Here is a 17129-nt window from a genome sequence, read left to right as displayed (position 1 = left end):
GCCGGCTGTGAGTGCAGTACCTGGTGCATCCTGTGGGAACTGATAAATTGGGAGAATCCTAAAAATAATATATAGAGATTTCCACAATACAAGCTTCCATTAATGCTGCCCATACATATGTGCGATCGAATTCGATGCAACATCAAAAAATGCATATTTTATTGAAATAGAGTTGCACTATGTACATATGCTTTAAGTTTCCCTTGAGTACAATTAATTAATACGAGGGAAGAACTCAACCACCCCAACTGGTCCTATATAGGATTTCAAAGCTATTTGATTCTGAAAGAATGTGAGTGCACTTATATATGCGCGGACACTCAGGAGGAAGTGGGGGGGCATCTGGTGATGTCATCATCCAGTGATGTCATCTGCCCGCCCCCTGCACCGCGTCATCAGTCCATTAGTATATGAACACCCAGCATTCTCATGGGAACGCCCATGAAATGTTGGATGTTCCCATATGCAAACAGGCTAGCACACCGCCCCACGCCCCCCTATGCTCCCCCCGTTCGTGGCCGCATGCACCTGCCGTATGCACATGCGCAGAAATGACCTTGCGCATGCGCATATACAACCATCGATGCCTTTGCGAAGATTCTGGTCTGTGCGAACGGACCAGAATAAGGGCCCAAGTGGGGAATATTACTGTACAATTATTATTACCAGTTATTTCTATAGCGTACACATATTCTGCAGTGCTTCAGAGAATATATGTGTGTGTGTGTGTGTGTGTGTGTGTGTCTGTGTGTGCGTGACAGGTTCTGTTTAATATTTTGCTCTTGATACATTTTTTAATTGATCTGACTCATAATTCTATATTTATCCTCTGTGTTCTCTGTTGTTTGGAATTATATACTTTCCTTGAAATCACCTATTGCCTTTATTGAATAATTGTTTTCTGACTGCTGTGGCCTCAGCCAAATGATGTCAGTGAAATAAATCTGCAACATTGTATTTACATGTACTGTTTATTCTCATTGCAGGACTGGGCAGCGATCTTCCCTCTGGGTCTAACTTGCAGCCATGGGTGCTTTAGCATCAAGCACATGTTGTGAAATATACATATCACCTGTACAGTGCATTGTAACAATCTAACCCGTCAATGTCCATTAGTCAACATAACTAGACTGCTATGGATATAATCTGCTGTTCCTTGTTGGTTCATGGGCACATTCATTGATCAATGTTACCCTTAAATGATGTGGAACCTCCGACTCTGATGAGCTGCTGGTGATTCCATTCTGCATTATGCCATGTTTACATTGGGTACTTGTGTACCAGCACAGCGCCCATCGCATCGCAGACCATATCGCATGCGATGCGATGTGATATCGGCCGATGTTCTACAATGTCATAAATTTTTTAAATTGTATGGCATTGTATATGGCATACAATGCCATACAATGCGATGGGATGCGATTATAAATTGTATAAGCACCCTAATGGGTGCTTACAATGCTTAAATGCACCCCCACGCCACCCCCCAAGTATATACGTGAACCCGAAGCGTGGCGAGCGCAGCGAGCCGGCGAGGGGCGTCGGTACACGTCCTATGACCTTTTCATACTCCCACTATCCACGTCGGCGTGGACTTGATTTTATAAAGTGTGGCGAGCCCGAAGCGTGTCGAGCACACGCGGATACCTTCACAGGTATACGCGTCCCCTCGCGGGCTTCACAGGTATACGCGTCCCCTCGCCATGCTTCGGGCTCGCCACACTTTATAAAATCAACTCCACGCCGACGTGGATAGTGGGGGTATGAAAAGGTCGTAGGACGCGTACTGCCGCCCCTCGCGGGCTCGCTGCGCTCGCCACGCTTCAGGGTTCACGTTTATACTTGGGGGGTGGCGTGGGGGTGCATTTAAGCATTGTAAGCACCCATTAGGGTACTTATACAATTTAATATCATATATGGGTCAAAATGCCATCGGGTGTATGGTATGCGATGCGTTAAAAAATCGGGCGACTAATTATTGTGGGCGCCGTGCTAGTGCACAAGTACCTTACATTGCGCCTGCACAGCTGGCTAGATTCAGTGCTGGATTAAGGCTTGGGGGGGCCGCGGCACTTCATGCAAAGGGACCCTTATGAAGGGGGTGGTTCATAAAATTGTGCATACCTTCTCACATGACCCATTCCAGGAGGGACAAAATGCCCTCTACCTGGACTTTCCACTTAATATAGTGTTTGTGCGTGTGTGTGTGTGTGTGTACTCATTACAGAAACTCCCATGATGTAAACATCATTTTCAAGAGAAACACAGTAAACAAACAAGCATGTTCGTACATCTGTGATCACGTATTTTCGCTGACCTACACAGTTGGAACAGTGCTATGGGCAAAGCATGTCCCCAAATCCAAATGACTGCCATGGTGTTTGTACTGTATACTAACATTGCTTATAATGGAGGAAAAGGTACTTGTTTCCTAGCACGGTACCCACTATAAGCTATTTGCTTAGTGGGCCATTCTGCATAGTGAAATCGCATCGCAACGCATGGGCCATTTTAGGGCCATTTTAGGCCATGCGATGTGCAATGCGATTTTCCTATGTAATTTATTCACTGCTCTCTCAGCCCCGGACCATCGCATCGCATCTGCCGCAAAATCGCATGCGATCGCATGTGATTTTATAGAGTGTGCAATGCCATGACATTAGGTATACAATAATATGATTGTATGTCCCAAAAATAGGTTTAACGCAACCCCCCCCCCCCCACACTATCCACGTCACCCTGAAGCATGGCGAGCGGCGGCAGACACGTCCTCCGACTTTTTCATTACCCCACTATCCACGTCGGCGTGGAGATGATGTTATATAGTGTGGCGAGCTCAGCGAGCCACCGCAGAATACATGTAAAGTAATCCGCGGGGCTGTACCATGTCCATGTCGACTTATGTCAAAATTGGAGGTAAAAAATTGTGAAAACCTCATGTCGACCTTTTGACTGTTGGCCTTCCCATTGTCAAACTAATGCTTGTGTCAACCTTATGACCCTGTCGACCTTAGCCATGTCAACCTACTGTATTTCATGTGTCCACCTAAGCATTGTCGACCTAATGTATGTCCACCTTTATAGTGTCTACCCTATGACCCATCAGTCGACCCTATGACCCATACCCTATATGACTTGTTGGCACAAAAAAACATGAAAAACTCATGTCGACTTTTTGACTCTCAGTCTTCCCATTTTCAACCTAATGATTTTGTCGACCTTCCCACCCTGTTGACCTACTTCATGTGTTGACCTTTAGTGGTCGACCTAATGTATGTCAACCTTCATAGTGTCGACATAGCAGCCATATCCCTATTCAGGGTTGCCTACTTTTGAAGTCTCCTCTCCGGGAGAAGCCAGGAGATGAGACTGACAGCCCACTTTGGGTGGCGGGGCCTGATGTAGATGTCATCAAGCCTCAATTTGCATATTTAGCCCCGCCCCTCATAAAAGCCGCAAATCGTGGGAAATTAAGGATGCCACAGGGGCGGTGCAGGGGGTGGGGCGTATCCGGGAGGGGGACCTGATTTTCGGGAGCGTCCCGGACAATACGGAAGGGTAGGTAACTCTGCAAAGTCAGGGGCGTAACTATAGCACCGCAGCCCCCGCCACCGCAGGGGGGTGCTGTGCATGTGGGGGCACCGGGGGCTGCGGTGCTATAGTTAAACCCCCCCTCAATCCCCCGCAGACTTACCTATCGCGCTGGTCCCGGCGGCTCCGTTCTTCTGCTGAGGACCACCAGAAAATGGCCGCCCCCATATAGCACACAGTTTTCTGAAGCTGTCTGCTGTATGGGGGCGGCCATTTTCTGGTGGTCCTCAGCAGAAGAACGGAGCCGCCGGGACCAGCGCGATAGGTAAGGCTGTGGGGGATTGAGGGGGGGTTTGCATGGGCGGCGGGGTAGGGGTGCTCGGCGGGGTAGGGGTGCTCGGCGGGGCGGCGCCCAAAACGTAGCTACGCCACTGTGCGAAGTCCTATTGCATACCTATTAGGCAGTGAGGCCAGTTACATACATTCCTCCAGCACTTATTTACACTGCTGGCTGGAACAGAAAACTTCAAACATGCGGAAGTCACCCTGTTAAGAAACTGGATCTAGAAGAAACCTCTGGGGTCGCAGCCCTTTCATTCTATGTGATAATCTCACATGTGATTAATGTGTGCAATATTTTATGACAAGCTGTTTAGTCTCTATACGATTATCTACTTCTCACTGATAATTTATGTACACAGAGCAGTATAACAGCAATGATCTAATGTTCAGCCCTCCAAAAATAAACACTGGCTTTATTATCCAGGCTGTTCAATATTATTATTTTCTGACTAGACCCTAACGGGGGAAAAAAAAACATTTGGTTACCCTAAACATTGAGGACAAGCCTTTTCATGACAAATATGTCTGCTATTTCCTAATGTGACCATTACAGGTGGTAGAGTGTCAGAGCGGAGACCACAAAGGAGAATGCTGTGACTTCAGCAGCTGTCGTTAGAGCCAAGCTTCGGGCAATGTTGTTGCAGCCTCTGTTGCTCAATAAAACTGTCTCTATCAGCTTCAATAAACCCATCATAGATATTTCACTGTGTGCATGGGAAACCAAAGCAGGTCATCAGAAAACAGTAAATGTTTATTGTGGTATGTCAGAAATGACCATGAAAAGACTGCATGCAACCACCTGTTTCCTGCACAGCACAGAATTTCCAATACCCAAACTCCCAGTACATTTACATAATGAGTGCTAGGCAAGAGGCTAGGAGTTTATTTAAGGGTTATAGGTATGACAAAAATGTTAGTGGTCGATAACTGATGTAACAATATCTACGTTATTTATGTTTTCATTAATTTTGAACTATACTGTGCATGGTAACATTGATACTTTTATTGTACATCAATTAATGTTCAAAACAATTAAAACATTTAAACAAAATCCCTTTTATCTATCTATCTATCTATCTATCTATCTGTCTGTCTGTCTGTCTGTCTGTCTCTCTGTCTGTCTGTCTGTCTGTCTGTATCATATTTGCCTAACCTGCTTGAAGCTGCAGGAAGCTCCTGATTTTAGAAATAGTACCCCACAGACCCTTAAGAGTAGGCAGCACTCCTTCATGCTACTCTCCGCCAATACTTCTTTCCTACTTTTGCATGCTCCTCTCCTGGAGAAGCCCAAAGAGGAGACACTAATCTACAGTTCGGGGGGGCGGGACAGATGCTGACATCAATAAGCCTTCCCACATTTCATCGAAATGCTGTAACTCACAGCTTAATGGGGATGGGTGGGTGCGTAATGGAGCAATTTGCATCATTTTAGCACCACCACCACCAATCTGAATTAATCTGGTCAAGGGCAATGCAAGGTGGTGGGTGGGAAGTCTGGGGGTCAGAGGAAAAGGTGGGGTGCTTGCCAACGTTTTTGGAGGGGACATGATTTTTGAGAGCCTCCCGGACATTCTGGGAGGGTAGGCAAGTATTAGTCATTAGTGGGAGCCCTGGGAAGGGGGAGGGTAAATGGCTGGATTGCATCATTAAGCTCCATTCCCTATACCCACAAATTACAAGTGTTACCCTAGGTTGGAGGCAGGGTCTAATGATGAGACAATTTGGTCCCTCCTCCTGAAGTGCCCTTCAGTGTCTCCTCTCTGGGCTTCTTACAGAGGGGTGTATTAAATGTCACTCAGCGAGCAGCAGCAAGGGAGGTTTGGACAATGAGGATGGCTTGCTGTATTCAATGTTCCAGGGAAATCACCGCTGTCAGAGGACAGTGAGGATTCCCCGGAACGGTGAGGTTCGCCGCAAGTGAAGCGAGCCCACTTCATATAGCGGCGGATCTTGCCGTTTTGACAGCCGCACTAGCCTTTTTAGAAATAGTGAGGTGGAAACGGTGCCAGTTGAATACTAAGGTTAGGCTATGATGGCGAGCAATTGGTACTGCTCGCCGTCATAGCTCACCTAAGTGGCATTGAAAACACCACAAAGTAGGTATTAGCCATATTCTTAAAATTTATTTTATATATATCTATATATATAGATATATATATAATGTTATTTCAGAATTAAAACATATCAGGATGATATCAAGATAAACACCACATTCGGGACATCCTGAGATGGCAGTAGCATACAGTAGGTGTTGCAGCTGTCTGCGGTAAACTTGCCAGATATCACCTAAGTATACAGTACCATGGGTTAACATGTACCAGGCCTGTACATAATGTGCACTTTGTTATTCTTCAAAGAAGAATGTACCTATAACTTTATTGGTGGTCCAATTAACTTCCCTAGGAAAGGGTAGAAGTACAGTATATAGATAAAAGGAATTGCTATGTACAGGGTTTCCTCAGAAGTGATAGCTATAATGGAGATGTTTATAGGAGAACAGTATTGTAATAGAAATAACGGATTGGTAAAATAGTTTTGACTGTAATTAAGACGATTGTTACTTTTATGGCCTAGACTGGAAACAATTTGTAAAACTGATGATCTGAACTAGTGTAGTAAATTGTTCTATACTGTACCTTGGGTTCCCAGGGCTGGTGTGAGGTGCTTCTTGGCGCCCTTCACAAAACATAAACCCACTGAAACACCCCCACCCTACACTGCCACCAATACCCACTTTCCAGCTCCTCTTCTGAGAGTGTGAAGGTGACATCAGCTTACAGCTGCATTAAGTACAACAAGGATGTCTTCCACATAGGGATCCTTAATTTTGTGATAGACAGACTCGGTGGTTCCCCAGCCAGATCCCAGCGCCCTAGGCAACCATATGCACCTAATGGTACAGCCAGCCCTGTGAGTTCCCCTATTATTATATGCCACTATAAACACTGGGGTAGCAGTGTGCAAAGCGTGGTACACATCAAGCAATAGTGTGCGCCAATTCGATAACACTCTCACCCGACAGAGCACTTATGGGATTGGTGCACACCTATGCATACTAAGCAATGTGTTTCTCAGTGGATGCTTCCTTCTGCTCTCTACAACGGTATCAGGAGGCCAGGAATGCGATATTGTCCTCCAGACATGAGCGCTGTAGGAATGTTTTACGCCATTTATTGCCTTCAAGTGCTCTAACGCTGCTGCATGCAAACTATCTAATTATCTGGCCTGATCAGCCAAGCTGACCATTGGATTATGGACCTCATTCAGACCTGTAAGCAAGGCTGCAATTTTTAAACATGGACAAAACCATGTGCACTGCAGGTGGGGCAGATGTAAAATGTGTGCAGAGAGAGTTAGATTTGGGTGGAATGTGTTGAAACTGAAATCTAAATTGCAGTGTTAAAATAGAGCAGACAGTATTCACCCTGCACAGAAACAAAATAACTCACCCAAATGTAACTCTCTCTCTCTGCACATGTTACATCTGCCCCACCTGCAGTGCACATGGTTTTGTCCATCTGCATATATTACAGGTCTGAATCAGGCCCTGTCACATTCTTCAATGGAGGCCACCTGTGAGATTGCTGGAGGTGCGAGATACCAGCCAATCTTGGAAATTTTTTGAAAGTTGAAATCATTTGCCAGGTAAAACCATCTGAGACTTTCCGGCATCGTGCACATCAAGTAACCTCGGACTGTATTACATTTCCCAGCACTATGGGTCCAATCAGCTGATATTGGGCGATTGGCATGATAATTGTACAGGTGTGTACCTATCTCTAGTGATGGGGTGTGTTTTTGAACGTAGATGGATCGGACAAGCACAACAGGGTGTTTACTGACTTTGCCTAAGTACAAACCTTAGTTACAGATGCAGTTTTGAGCAAATATCTGTCCTACATATAATGTAATGGCAAATCCTCATACCTCCCAACTGTCCTGATTTTCGCAGGAACGTCCAGTTTTTTTGGGATGTTCCCGTGTCCCGCCAGGGGCCGGCAGTGTCCCATGGCGGGGGGAGGGGGGTAGTTCCCCCTGCCACCCGTGAAGAGACATTGTGCGTATGCAGCCAGAGGGGCTGTGGGCATGTCCAGCAGCTCACAGTGCCACTGCGCATGTCCCCACAGCAGTGAAATCGGGAGCGTGGCCGTGCGGGTGGGAGTGGCTCGAGTATAGGCCATGCCCCTTTCCACTAGGTTACGCCCTTAAAAGCGGTGTGCAAAAAGTCCAATGTTGGGAGGTATGGATCTTATTTCAGAAATAATGACACTAATAAAGAGGTGGAATGCAGAATGTCTTGTGGACCGCAGTGGTCAGCAGTGACTAAGTTAATATTTACTGAAAGAATTTCATTAGTACAGTGCACAGTAAAAATATTTCAAATACCATGACTAAAAATAAGTTCCAAATTGACTATTTTAATGCCTAATTGTCACAGACATAATCTACAGCATGAATGTGTCCCATAACGTGGTGAGTCAAGAATGTGTGCCCCAGCACTGCTCTGCCTGACTGCCTCCCTGTAACCTCCCTGCATCCATTCCCGTCTGCTGTGCACCAGGCACTTACAACGTGGAGAACAAACTGTTTCCCAAAGTATCAGGTCAGTCTACAGACCACTGTGCATGATACAAAACATGAACAGTGTTCCAGCACCAAAGACATTGTTTCAGTTGTATTATCTGGCAGATGTATGACACATCAAAGGGCTTATTTATGAAACAGACCTGCAAAAACATGTATTCTGTTTCCTCATGAAAATATATTCAGGGTTGATTTATTGATAAAAAGTTGTTAGTTGATATTTGCCGGTAGCAGAAATTAGATACTGTCAGTTGGGGGCCTTCTGTGCCTGCATGAAGCGCAATGAATAATGCAAATAATTAATTGATATATAATTGTAACAAAAAAATACAATTACAGTGATGGCAGTTAGATGGGGAGATTCTCTAAAACTCGCCGCCCAGCACCGCCCCCCTTCGCCGCCCATCGCAATCATAATTATCGCATATGTTCTAACATATGCGTTAATTATAGCAAAGGACAGCTCTTGCGTTAAGAGCTGTCCTTTGCGGTCAGAGTCGCCGGGTCCCAGTAGGTCCCGGCGGCTCCCCTCTCCCTCCCACACCCGGCGCTGCTGCTGCTGCGCCGGGCTCTCCTCCTCCCTGCACCCGGAAGAGGATCAGTGCAGGGAGGAGGTCACAGGTCCGGGCAGCACAGCTCTGACACAGGTGAGGGGGGAGGGGGCGATGTGGGGCGGTGGGGGTCCGTGCGGGGTGGCGGGGGTCCGTGCGGGGCGGAGGTGGGTTCGCATTAGAAGCCCATTGGCTTCTATGGGACATCGCCAGATTTTTTGCTTAGAGCATCCCGAAATGCGGTACAAACCCCGATAACAGGGTTTTTACCGCATTTTTACCTTAGAGAATCTCCCCCTCTGGTATTATTCATGTTTGTACATAAATGCAACCACAAGTCCAATTATTTAGGCTATGGAGCTGCTAATGTTAGCAAGTGCAGCGTCCGCCTAGAAATGAAAAGAAACGCCCACTGGAGTCAAGCTCATTTGCATATGCGTACACATTTGCATCTTATACTCAGAAAATTAGGTACATCAGGTCTAAGGGTTGGTCGATGGCTATTGAGACTGGACACAGTAGTATCAGCACAGATGCCATGTTTTTGCACGTACAAGCTCACAGTCTTCAGCAGATACATGCCCCAGAAACACTCATGATACCCCTGTGTTTTTCCAACCACTCGCCTGTAAACCATACTTTGGATCATTCGTCAGACTGCATTTAGGTCTACAAGCATTAGGTCTACACCATTAGGTCGACTTGCATTTAGGTCGAACTGGCTGAAGATCGACATGGGTTAGGTCGACAGGGTCATAAGGTCGACAGGGTCATTAGGTTGACATGTGTTAGGTCAACAGGTGTTAGGTCGACAGGGTCATTAGGTCGACAGGTATAAGGTCGACAGGGTCATTAGGTCGACAGTGAAAAAGTCAAATTTTTTTTTTTCAAGCGTCGACAGAGTCAACATAGCACCGCGTCCCCTTGCATGGCTCGCTGCGCTCGGCACACTATTTTTTTCTCCCGCCACACCCTAGTGGATGGAAGGGCATGAAATACCGGCTGTCGGCACATGTCGACTCATAAAACAGTCAAATGACCCCATGTCGACCTTTTGCCTGTAGACCTTCCCCATGTCGACCTAATGGCCCTGTCGACCTGATAAAAGTCGACCTAATGACCCTGTCGACCTAATGACCCTGTCGACCTAAATCATGTCGGCCTTCAGTCATGTCGACCTAAATGCATGTCGACCTAAATGCAGGTCGACCTAGTGGTGTAGACCTAATGCTGTAGACAATATGACCGTATCCCCACCCACGAGCCCACTTATTTCTCTGAGATGGTGGTGGGCTTTGACGGGCATGCAGGAGACTTGCCCACCTTCACGGGGGGCTAGGAGGGGGGCACAATTTTCGGGAGACTCCTGGCCGATTCAGGAGGGCAGGCAAGTGTGCCATAAACTCCCCATTAACACCTCCAAAAGTCATTTCCTGTCAATCCCTTTTCCTTCTCGCATGTGAATTATGATCGTAACACATGTGCAGTGTCCTGGTAATTGCTCCATTGTGAGATAATTGGCCATTGCATACAAATATCAATCACACCCAATGAGTGAAAGACAGTGTACTGCTATAGCATTTTCGGCCTGATTCAGACCTGATCGCACATCTGCCAAGTTGCAGATGACTGCGAGCAGTTAGCCACCACCCAGACAGAAAGAAAACCCAAATCTGCAAGTTAATTGCGAAAATATCGCTATCCGTTGTTCGGGCTGATGTCCCTTAACCCTATGAGTGCCAGAAATCTCTATGAGAGATGTTCAAAATATCTGCTAAAAAATTGCCAGCATCGTTCACATTTATTATAAAAATTCAAATAAAAATTATGTGTAAAAAAAGATTATATTTCCTGTATGAGGTAAACATTACAGCTCATTATGATGAATAAAAATGTTCGCTTGCCAATTTTCACACTTATTTTCACTAATTCACATCAAACTCAAAAGGTTAAACTGCCTGGGCACACCTGCATTTTTTTGGGACACTCTTAAAAAATGGCAGATTACCACCCCAGAATGTCAACTTCCTGTCAGTTGAATGGTGAGGGGATCGTGATTAGATCCTTTTGCTATTTTGGCTCACGCAAGTGCGCTATGATCCATATGCATTTAAAGTCATTCGATAATCAATGCATTGCAAATTCACACATCAGAAAACAAATCTGAAACAGGCCCTTTGATACACACAGGATGCAATTGCAGGGTATAAACTATCGGGGGTGGTAATTGTCATTATCAGCAATAAGTAATACCGCTTTCACACTGGCAAAATGTTTCAAAAACCGGTATTTTTAAACGGTATTTAAAACGGGTCTGAGCCTTCACATTGCAGTAGATTACCGTTTTAAATACCGTTTAAGTACCATTCACATCAGCCAACCCGTTTAATCCCATGAACACGTTTCAAGGCAGAATGCAGGGGACAGCCTATCACAGGTCTGTAATCTGTTGTTTTTACTAAATACCGTTTCAGAGCCATTCTCACTGCATAAAAAAACAGCTCTGAAACGTGTAGGACTCTGTTTTTTAAACGTTTTAAAATATCTTTAACCGGTAAATCAACTCTGGCGCTTTCCCACTGCAGCCTTAAACGTTTTGAAATGTGAAAAAAACGGCAATATACCGTTTAACAAGTGCGGTGTGAAAGGGGTATAACCGTAATAAATAACAGTCCTAATTCCAATGAAGACAAATGTTTTATGGTGAAGTTGGGACTTTTCAGAGTAATAATCCATTAATTAAGTAAAGGAAGATCTAAGAGCACAGTATAACATACCCTCCAACATCTGAAGAGCAAAAACAGGTACAAATTCAGAAAGGAGTGTGGCCACTGGTAAAGGGGGAGTGGTCACGCCCCATTCCTATACTTACAATGGGCAGTTGGAGACTCAAAAAAAGGTACAGACCATCAACGGTACTGTACCTGACAAAAAGTTACACTTGGAGGGTATGGTATAACAACATAAATAATCCCCAATAATTCCCAATTGTATGAAAAATATGCTGCAGCAAATTTGTAGAGGAAGACATACAGGTATTATACACATAAAAAATATAAATCATGGATGTGCCAAGGACTATTTCTTGTTACAGTACATACTGTATTTCTCAGTGACATAAGGGTTACTTTTCCTTGCATCTGACACTGCCCCTCCCCCACAAACCATCACAATGTCCATATATTCGACCTGTCAAAATTGTTTAAAAGTGTAATGAGTCAGCCTGCCAAAAATAAACTTTATGGCTTCCATTCTAAAGAACAATTCCAAACACTTAGTGGAAAAATGAAAGTTTACCCTATGTACACCGTGGAAGGAGACTGTGACAGGGAAAGTGCAGATGAGTCTGAGAGCGATCCTGTAATGCAGATCCCTGTTCTGACAGATTCATGAACCAACCAATCTCAGCAATTAGATAATATCCTCTATTTCCAGCTTTAGAGATGCACTTTACATCCACTATCCCCAGAGATGTAACTTTCATTAGAAGCTGCGCTATGTGCCAAGGCAGATGCCACAGGCATGACATGCCCCACTCCAAATGCCTGACATTACAAGTAGTATTCTAAGCTGTGCCACAATGTATTGTGATACAAAACATATCTTTATATGTACAGTTATTCCCTGACCATGTTAATCCGCCATGTGTATAAAAAGTACCAGTGCGAGCTCACTTTCAGTTAAAGGAGCGGCCGCTGAAAGCATTTTATTTACATGTATGTCACACATTAAAATGGGAACGCGATCACTTGATTTTATTAGGGCCTTTATTTGTTTCCACTGTCAAACGGAAAGTTACATGACATGAAAGCATATTTTATGCGGGGTAATTGCGGCCCTGTTTTGCTGGCATCTTTGTTGCTGGATACTGAAAGCTGCATTATGGTTGCATGCTATTTATGCCGTCCGAGAGCTGGTCTCTCATTGGTGCCAGTTGCCTTATATAGCCAGAGCAAACAATAATAACAATTAATTCTATAAGCATATGTGAAACCACATTAAAAAAAAAATTGCAAGATCAAAAGGCCTGATGAAACAGTCAACTGTACGACAGTATCAACTAACGCACAAAGTCGTTATAAATGAATGGATACTTTCTATATACAGATACATACCAAAACAGGATAAATCGCTTGCACTTTCAGTTCACATCTGTGTGCATATTAGGGTGGTCACAAGAAATTAATGTTTAAATTTCTTTTGGGGGACCCCCTAATAAGTTGCCAATTGGTATAAAAATAAGATTGACAAAGTTTCAACTTGATCGCATAACGTTAAGTCCTGCATGATCAGTCCTAAATTTAAGAAAAAATTCTTAAAAATTGCAGGTTTTTTTGCCATAGAGGCCAGTATTCAATGAGAAAAATTTGCCGTGTTTTATGGCGAGTTTGTGCTTTTCTCGCGTTGGACGGAGACTTTTGCTCTCAAAAGGCAAGCAACCCTATTCAACGTGCACTTCTCGCCGTCTTTCTGAGTGATTTTCGACGTGTCTCTCCGTGTAGCAATTGTCCATCTTTTCATGGAGAAGTGGAATGTGAACTATTAAAATAAAAGTTTTTTTGTTTTAATTTTGGTGTCAAAAAATCAGGATCTTTATTCTGAGAAGGGGCATGCTATTTTTCTTCATGTGCTTATTGCACATGAATATATATTTTAATAAAAAAAAAATATATATATATATATATATATTTTTTTTTTACACAGAGCAGCCAGCAGGGGGTCGGGAGCCGAGCCGCTCATTAGATATTCATATATTCACTGCACCCGATCATTACATATGCATGTTCGGGAGCAGTAAATATACCCGGTCCCCTGCTGGCTCTGGGGGGGGGGAGCAGCTTGTGCTGCCTGGGTCCCGGGGAGCCCACCTCCCCCCCACATACGTTCTGGGGCAGGCAGGGAGACTTTAATCTCCCTGCCTGCCACCGTCCCACGGCTCCCTGCAGCGGACGAGCGTCTGCTGCAGGGGTTAAGATTCACCGCGAGGGGCAACTCGCCAAATCCGACATTGAATACAGGGAGAGCGAGTGGCAGCCAGCCCTCCGGAACACAGCGAGTGTGCAGTGAATCCTAAACAGGATTCGCTGCACACGGCGATATTTTACATTGAATACTGCCCAAAATCACTACCGTTTGTCCTAGGAACATAGATTTGGTCCTATTTCTTAGACAATGTTCCTGGCTTCAATTTTGATTACCATTACTTAGCTAAAATTTATAGAATTGAAGATATTTAGCATTTTCCAGAACCCAGAAAGAGTTCCAAAACCATAAAATCTACCTTTTCGGGAATGTGTCAAAAATTAACTAAACACATTTTTTGTTTTTACTGTTTTTTGTATAATTTTTCTTTCATTTAACATCATAGCAGGGCCAATAAGGTTCTTCAGAGAAAGGGAGGAGAAGGGTTTGTAGAAAAAATACAAATACTGTAAATGAACTAACTCTTTATTGTAATCATTATCATCAACTTAATTACTACAGGAACAAGCTTCTTACCGCAGTGCCATCACGGATCCCTCCCAGCATGCCCTGTGGCTGGCGCGTCACTCTGTGCATGCGCAGATGGACTCCCGGGTCGCAGACCCGGAAGTCCAGTGACGGCACTGCATCGCAAGGGACAGCTCATATCGCAAGAGCTGTCCCTTGCGTTAATAACAGCATATGTTACAGCATATGCCATTATTAATAATGCGATGCCCGGCGATAGAGCGCTGCGGATGTTACGACATCCCGCCCAGAGACAGTTGCATCGGGGGGATAGGACACTAAAGCAATTATTATGGTGGCAGATATATATATATAAGAAAAGCACATTTTTCCTAGACAGTACTGTCCCCAGGTTTTATAACATTTTCCTAATCGAGAGGGTTAATTGTCAGTTTATATCCCTACACTTGCATGAGCTTAGGATTTGTCATTTGTTAGTAAATCTGTTCCCAGTGATGGCAGATATACTAAATATTTTAGCCTGAAACTGTACTTTCACCAGTCTAGCCTGCAGCAGGGTTGCATACTTGTAAAATCTACACTCCAGGAGAAGCCTGGAGACTGAGAGAATATTGCTAGCAGTACTTCGGGGGTTGAGGCCTGATGCAAACATCATCAAGCCCCACCCCTCAGTACTGTAAATCCCACAATTCACCGGTCTTCGAGGAGAGGTGGGGCTAAATGACGTGATTTGCATCTTTAGCCCTCCCCCAAAAGCGAATTGTGGGAAATTAATGTTTGCATGGGGGAAATGCGAGGGGGAGGGCGCACCGGTATACAAGAGGGTTTCCCACCTTTCCGGGGGGCCCGAATTTCGGGAGCCTCCTGCCCATTCCTGGCCTGCAGTAAATGAACTTAGCTGTTATTACTGGAAGGAAATGAAGTAACCCCACTTACTCCAAGCTTTTTGCCTGCACGTGAAATTTCTCCAATTACTACATGCACATGAAGTAGTTTATTTACTACCTGCACACTAAGTAACATCTTTCACTACATGCTTACTACCTGGACACAAAGTTACATCGCACACTACATGCTTACTACCTGCACACTAAGTAACATCTTTCACTACATGCTTACTACCTGCACACAAAGTAAAATTGCTCACTACATGCTTACTACCTGCGCACAAAGGGCCTTATTCTAGTTGACTCTTTCTGACAAAATCCTTCTTAGATGGACAAAACCATGTGCACTGCAGGGGGGCAGATGTAACATGTGCAGAGAGAATTAGATTTGGGTGAGTTGGTTTGGGTATGGGTGAAAACTGGACTAGGGGGTGTCCTGTCCGGGGGGGCTGCCTGTCACACCAGTCACCAGGTAGAGGAGGAGGGGGAGAATAAAGTCTCCCTGTATGGTCCAGGCCTGTAGCAAAAAACCCATGTCCCTGGTGATAGCTATCACAGGGACCCCCCGGACTCTTGTCATTGCTTCAGTTGGAACCATTGCAGCTAGCATAAAACCTAGATAAAGGGGAGATAATGAATAAATAGCACTTCACATGATGTAAGGGTTAATGTCTGTAATGAATGTGGTAGTAATGTGTTTAAGTATCTATTAGGATTAAATTGATTCCAATTCCAAACAAACACTTTTTAATGAGTTTGCCTAATAGTGGTGAGTTTTGCGATAATACACCGCAGCGGTGCGTACGGGCAGGTTCCCGTCCGTTCTGACGCGGTAAGACTGTGCAGACGCTGTAAGACCGTGCAGAATATGTGTGTGTCCACCGCACACGCAAGGTTTGGATGTTGTCCGTAAACAAGCCCTCTTCTTAAAGTGTGAGTCCGTCCGAATGCGGAGGACCGGTGGGCGTTTCTTCGTACGATGTCCGCACAGCGTGGCGTGCGGTCCGCTCCGAAAGAATTCTGAAATTTACGCATCAACCAGAATATCCTCCTAAGTTACATCACTCCCTACATGCTTACTACCTGCACAATTAGTAACATCACTAGCTACATGCTTACTACCTGCAAACAAAGTAAAATCGCTCACTACATGCTTACTACCTGCACACAAAGTTACATCGCTCACTACATGCTTACTACTTGCACACAAAGTAACATCGCTCCCTACATGCTTACTACCTGCACACTAAGTTACATTGCTCACTACATGCTTACTACCTGCACACAAAGTTACATCGCTCACTACATGCTTACTACCTGCACACTAAGTAACATCCCTCACTACATGCTTCAGTGGCGTAACTATGCCTCCGCAGCCCCCACCGTGGCGGGGAGGCGCAGAGTAACTATGGGCGCCGGGGTGGCTGCGGTGCTATAGTTATCCGCTGCGCTGCTGCCCGGCCGCATCTGCGGTCACTGTCCCGTCACTCGCTCCCGGCGCCGGCTCCTGCTGATAATGAAAACTGACACTTAGAAAATGGCTGCCCCCGTATTGCAGACAGTTTTGGCAGCCATTTTCTAAGAGTCACTTTTCATTATCAGCAGGAGCCGGCGCCGGGAGACTGGACGGGACAGTGACCGCAGATGCGGCTCTGTTAGGTATGGGCATGGGGAGGGGCACCGAGGGGAGGGAGAGAGAGGGGAGGGCGCCGAAAAAGTATGGCGGGGGGGGCGCAAAATATATAGTTACGCCACTGACATGCTTACTACCTGCACATAAAAT

General features: G+C 45.1%; 1 protein-coding gene and 1 long non-coding RNA gene across 3 annotated transcripts in view; one reads left to right on the top strand and one right to left on the bottom strand.

Moving 5' to 3' along the window:
• LOC146009069 (uncharacterized) overlaps positions 1–1409 on the top strand; it is a 108287-nt gene extending 106878 nt beyond the window's left edge. Inside the window, exon 3 of the long non-coding RNA XR_014444609.1 lies at positions 987–1409. This is a non-coding gene — a long non-coding RNA (uncharacterized LOC146009069). The remainder of the gene's footprint in view (positions 1–986) is intronic.
• Positions 1–17129, bottom strand: part of PRKG1 (protein kinase cGMP-dependent 1) — a 983026-nt gene that overhangs the window by 957392 nt on the left and 8505 nt on the right. The window lies entirely within an intron of this gene.

This window comes from Crinia signifera, chromosome 6 (assembly GCF_055691185.1).
Source record: "Crinia signifera chromosome 6, ASM5569118v1, whole genome shotgun sequence".
Taxonomy (NCBI): domain Eukaryota; kingdom Metazoa; phylum Chordata; class Amphibia; order Anura; family Myobatrachidae; genus Crinia; species Crinia signifera.
This window is presented reverse-complemented; position numbering and strand designations above follow the sequence as displayed.